The following is a 6000-nucleotide window of genomic DNA, read 5'->3' on the forward strand; positions in this document are numbered from 1 at the left end:
TGACAACAGAGACAACAGTACTGTAACCGATTGCCCCGGAAGCCCAGCTAGGACTTCATCCTTCCAAAGCGGGGATACCAAGTGCCCAGCTCCAAAGGACAGTGGGGACGCGTATCTATCGGTCTGAGTGGCTCTTTCCAGAAAGGAAGCTCGGGTTCCTGATCCTTTATTTGTTTTCTGAGGTCTCCTCCCTGCTCTCCTCAGAGCTTCAGACTGGGCCTCTGCAGCTTTTGTGGGAGGAAAAACTGTCCTGTTCTCTGTGCCGTGGTGACCTTGGGGTTCTTCTGTGCTCCCCGGGTTGACTTTTGACCTGCAGATCTGTCAGGATGGAGGCTCCTGCCTGCTGTCCTTACCCCCACTGCCCACCTGCTTCCTCTTCTCTGCGGACAGACCAGGAGTAGCTGTTAAGGACCCAGGGGCCTCTCAGGAATAGCTCTCTGTGGAGGTGCTGAAGGCACCCAAACTATGTTCTCCACAACTACTGCCTCTCATCCCTGTACCATCTCTTCATTAACTAGAACCCTTCACCCACTGCAATGTCCTCTACCTACTTCTGCACTGCTACTGTTTTGTTATTTTGGAAAACATAAACATGTCAGCCTGTCTTTCTTCCCATGTTTTTTTCTCGCTGGTAAGAGAATGCAGGAAGGAAGGCAGAGAACACGTGTGTCAGGTTGACCCACTCCTTCTACAGGAGGAATTCGCTTAAGCTCAGTATCTAAATCCTCTTCTCCAGATTCCTGCTTGAAATCCTGAGTACCTGCTCTTGGATTTCTATGGCGCTCCCCGAGCGCGGGACTGGCTGGGAGCCATGTGATATTGATTTGTTTTCACCATGGCAACAGCAAATTAAAACAACGAGCAAAGAGAAGGCAGGCTGTAAGCAGTGTCGCTACATGGCCAGTGTATTTCACAAGCATCCTTTTCTCCCTTCCACCCAGTTTTCTCTTGTGTTCACTCCACTTCCACAAATTTCAGACACAAGTCAAAGTAAAAATAGCACTGAACACTTTGGGCACCACAGCATGATGATGCCTCCTGTTTGTTGGAAGAGGCCAGCTCGCTCAGCTTCTAGAGCACTGGACCAGATCACTTTCGGCTCTATGGCATGATGATGCCTACTGTTGGAAAGAGGCCGGCTCACCTAGCTTCTAGAGCATTAGATCAGATCGATGGAGGAAATTCAAACAACCACGCTTGGAAATTTCATTTGTTGGTTTAGGCGTACACATCCTTAGAAAATGTGTATGAAATTGACAGAGACTGGAGGGTTTTGTGTTTGTGGTCTTACATCCAGACGCCCCAAGACATTGCCAACAACGTCTCCACATAGAGGCCTCTTCCCTTTGTACTTTACACAGCTCACAGTACCAGGAGACAAACAACTTTTGTTATTGTTGTTTGTACAAGATCCTTTCCCTGGAATTCTAGAATAAGGGAGAGTGTACTAAGTATGACATGTTCTTTGACAAGAGAGAAACTGAGGTGAGCACTTGCTCAAGGCCACATGAAGTAAGTGGTGGGAAGGAGGAGGCCGGCTGGGAGCAGGGACTCCTGGGAACTGCGGTGTCCTCTAACCCAAATTCTTTCTTTGAAAGGCAGCTCAATAAACACTAACCTTTCCCCTGATCTGTACAATCAAGAGTGTCTCCAGAGTGCCACCTGTGACAGAGGGTTAACAGCGGCACTATTGTGTTTTATCTCCTTTGAGCCGTCTGCCCTAGGACATGGTGCTTTACCTGTGGAAGCAGCTGCCAACCGTCATCCAAGCAACCTTGAACTTGGTGGCATAACCTGGGCCTTGATAATGGTTCCAGGGGAGCTAGGAATCCCCCACCCCCACCCACCCCCGGCCCCGGGACGGTCCACATAGATAGCCTTACAGAGCTGCACCACCACGGGAGAGTTAGGCCAGAAAGAAAGTGAAATTCAGCTCCCCAAGGCTCCCCATGGCTTTTCACTAGCCAAGCCAGAAGCCTGCAGAAAACCTGCGCAGACAGGCAGGTAGGAGAAGCCAGCCCATTTGGCCTGCGAAGGGGGATGGATGGGCTGTGGGTTTAAATGGGAAGACATAACTCAGGTCCTGCCAACTGGGAGTGCGAATGTTCCTGGCCTGGACAGAGAGAAATATTCCTCTCCATAAGCTGAATAAAAGAACACACAGCAGAAATAGTTGGGGGATGACGTCAGAAGTTCTGGGCTAGTGTCCTGCACTTCTCCTTGAAAGTAAAAACAGTGGGTCTAGAAGAATCTACGTGGCATCGCCCTTCTGTAAATGAACACGGCTGTCCCTCAGAATGGAGAGGAAGAAACTTCCCCTTATGGAGACTGTAAAAATGTCTCCTGCTTCACTTTTGTTCCACATTGTCGCCTAAATATACATATTTTCCTACTTAATCTTTGTCTTTTAAAGGGACAGTAAGACTTTTAGAGGAACGTTGGAACATTCGCGGGGGTGGTGGTTAGGCAAGTTTTTTTTTTTTTCTCCTTCGCTTCAGCGCTTGCTAACTATTCTAAAAATGTTACACATTTATTGTAAACACATGCTTCCAAGGCCTAACAAAAAAGCATGGTTTCCTCATGCCTGGCAGAAATTTAAAACGGAAAAGGGCAGAAAGAATTCTTTAACACAGAGAGATCTTTTCCTTCTCCTGGGCCAAGTGTGTTAAAAATAAATCTGCTTCAACCTTTCTAGCCGCTGCTTCTCGGCAAGAAAGTTGATCTGGCTGGGCATAGTGAGAGCCCAGCTTTAAAAGCTAGCCTGCTCTCATTAAATTATTCTGCTGGCTGTGTGTTCTCATTAAAAATGCATACAGATCAGATAATTGCAGTAAGCATTATTAACCCAGCTTTACTTTTGAATATAATGGTCCCACTTTTAAGCTGGAAACAAAGACGGAGGCTGCCAGGAAAAGCAATGTAAACATTGAACTACAGTGTCTAAGACTAGCCAGGAAGCTACCTCTGGCTTGGTGGTTAAAATGTGCTTTTGAAACTCAATTAAAGCCGTTGCCCTGGAGCACCAGGGTGGCCCCCAATTTCTAAGAAACAGACATATTTCAGTCCCAAACGTTCAACCGATGATTATTTACCATGATTTTTTTTTTAATTCTTAATTTCAAGTATGTTTTCAAAGAATAGGATCCATGTAAACTTTATCCTGTAGCTCACTATAGCAGTAAAAACATTCTCTAAGAAAATAATGGCCTGGATCTCTCAAATAATTAAAAAATAATGATAAATGGGTCTGTTCTTTAAATAAATAAATAAAATCCTCGGTTTTATGCCTCACCCCCAACCGGGCGGCATAGATTCCGGCTTTGCCACATCTTGTTCTCAAATCCAAATGTTACGTAAAACTCCAGGGTTTCCTGCGAGTATTCCGTTCGAATTAGTGGAATCCGGTCTCCCTGGCTTCCCTAAGCACACACATGGAATGCAGCACACTGCAGCAAACTCTAAACATTTAAAAAAAAAAAAAAAAAAGGTGGTGGTGGGGGTCCTCCTACCTTGTTTAGCTCTGCTTGTCCTCCCCATGTACAGTGACCCCGAGAACATCTGGCAGGTCCGAGTGGCCGCGGCTTCTCCACCGCATCATGAGGAAGAGAGGTCCATGCAAGGAGTTCTCCGTCCGTCCCTGTTTATTGTACTCTGCGAGCCGCCGGCTGTGGCTGGAAAATTTTACCTTCAGATGATGAAGCAAAGACAGTCTAAACTCTGTTGCTGTGAGCTGCAGCCCTTCCTTCCCACAGGCCCCGCCCAGGCGCGGCCAGCCAATCCCTGGCCAGCTCGTCAGTCCTCCTCGTCTGAAACTGGTCCTCATAGGATGACTGACACAGCAACCCAGCGCTGGCAGGGTCTGAAAACAGTGCGTCCATACTGATGGAAGAGGGATCTCCCTCTCCGAAGAAAGCAGTCATAGCACCGAGACAAAGTGGTACATAATTGGCAGAGCACAGAGTGGGGTAGCTCAGACAAACACGCTTCGAGACAGCCAGCCCAGAGCTGGGAGATGCATCGTAAATACTCCGGGAGACACGAAACTCCTAAGATGGCCAGGAAATACAGTTGTACCCCAAACTGAAGTCCTTATTGCCGTTTGACAAAGCTTGCGGATAGAGACGTATATATAAAGAAAATAATTCAGTGTTTGTCACGGAAAGTAATACCTTACGAAATACATGCAAGCATTTTCCATGACTGAGGAAAATTATCACCAAGTCCGAGTGCCCATTCAAGACCAGAGCATGCTTGCAGCCCCAGCAGCACACAGCTTTGCTAGAGAACTGCCCTCGCTGCAGTGGTTACTTCCTGGAACCCATCTATCTTCCATCTAAGTTTCCAGAGCGATAGGGACTTCAACTAGGGAACGCCAAATGACAAAATGGATATCTATACATTAAGCTTTGAGGCTGCTGGCTGGCACCCACTAGAGGATTAGGTGTGCTGTAACCGACTTAGATGCCATCTGATAAATACTCCTGCCTTGGCCCATGGTGTTTCTAATGCAGCGATAACTGCGGGAAGGTGTTTACTGCTGAGCACACATGAAGCTTGTCTAAGGGGCATCCTCTGGTCTCAGTCTACAGATGACCCAGAAGATGCTGGGATTTCCCCCAAGACAAAGCAAGAAAAAAGAACGGAAAGGGTTATTTCCCCCCCAGTCAACAGCATTTCTGCATGCTTTGAAAACAAAAACAAAAACATATGGCATTTAGAAAACACAATAAGCACACATTTTCCTTCCACAAAACACAACATTTTGAATCTTAAAAATTAAGTACGATGGTCCTGTGACTAACTCCAGACAAGAACAAAGACCTTATTCATCAGAAAGACTGAGCCTAGCTCTATATTTTTATAAGCAACTGTTTAATGCATCCGCAATAGAGCAACAGGATAGAATGTAATTACTTCTACTTTTTTAAAATTTTGCAGTTGCATCCTTAAAACACAGCATTTCTTGTGATTTGTAGACTAATTTTCTTCAATAGACTATCATATTTTATTCCTCTTTATTTTAATACTTAATACTTATTCTAATTTCCACTCAATATCATTAGTTCTAGGCTTTGAGTCTGTTTTTCTTTTTGAAAATTTAAATTATCTCTATTCAAATGGGTGGACATCCTTTTCCAGTATTCACACACTGGTGACACACACACACACACACACACACACACACACACACACCCCTGCGTGATCTCAAACTTAAAATTAACTTCTTTCCATCTCTTGCTTCTGACATGAAATCTCCGTTCTCTTAATCTTATCCCTTAAGTTTTAGCCCCCATCAACCCCCATTCTCACCCAAAGAAATTAAGTCTCATAGAACTTTCCTCCAAGCTAGGCCAGAGTTCTGACCTATTGCCTGTATGATACAAAAGCTAATTGGTGGCCTCTGGGATACAGGTCTTCAGCTCTGGTCTTCTCTGTTGCCAGACAGGTTTTTCTGAAGTCATGTAAAGTCATGTTCCTTTCACACTCAAACCTGTCCCTCCATAAAATCCAAATTATAGAGTTCCAAGGGCCTGTTGTGGCCCTTGCCTTCATAGTCAACTTTACCTCTACTGTCTTCCTAAAGGAACTTCCCTTCTCTCTGCCTCATGTTTCTTTCTTTCTTACCAAGTGTGTAGACCTCGGGTCACTTGTCATATTCTTCTGTTGTGCCATCCTCGTCTACCCTAGCTTCTCTGATGCTCAAAAGGCCTTCTGTACTGTTCATGGTACCAGGCTATTTTAAGCCCTCAACAATGCAGCCTTGTATAGCTAGCTTGCCTGAGTTGATCTTGCCATTTTAGAAGGCAAGGTTCATGTGCTACATGAATTAAGAGAATGTGCATAAAATATCCGCACGAAGACTGGTGCGGTAGAGGTTCACTAAGTGATGGATATCCTTACAGAAATTTCTGTATTGGACAAGAGGCCACACACATGTACTGATTATCTGTGTCACAAGAAATGACATCATACTTACTCATTTGTACAAGCCCCAAACTT

At 45.3% G+C, this 6000-nt stretch overlaps 1 protein-coding gene across 4 annotated transcripts in view; it reads right to left on the minus strand.

The window, feature by feature from the left end:
• Mbnl2 (muscleblind like splicing regulator 2) overlaps window positions 1-3722 on the minus strand; it is a 148457-nt gene extending 144735 nt beyond the window's left edge. For 3 of the 4 annotated variants that reach the window (XM_059273197.1, XM_059273195.1, XM_059273198.1), the window contains exon 1: window positions 3510-3720. The gene's annotated coding sequence lies outside the window, so the exon portion shown is untranslated. Of the gene's footprint in view, window positions 1-3509 lie in introns of all 4 variants that reach the window. The other variant, XM_059273196.1, reaches the window with a different exon arrangement.
• Window positions 3723-6000: the final 2278 nt, after the last annotated feature.

Source organism: Peromyscus eremicus, chromosome 9 (genome assembly GCF_949786415.1).
Source record: "Peromyscus eremicus chromosome 9, PerEre_H2_v1, whole genome shotgun sequence".
NCBI classification, from domain to species: domain Eukaryota; kingdom Metazoa; phylum Chordata; class Mammalia; order Rodentia; family Cricetidae; genus Peromyscus; species Peromyscus eremicus.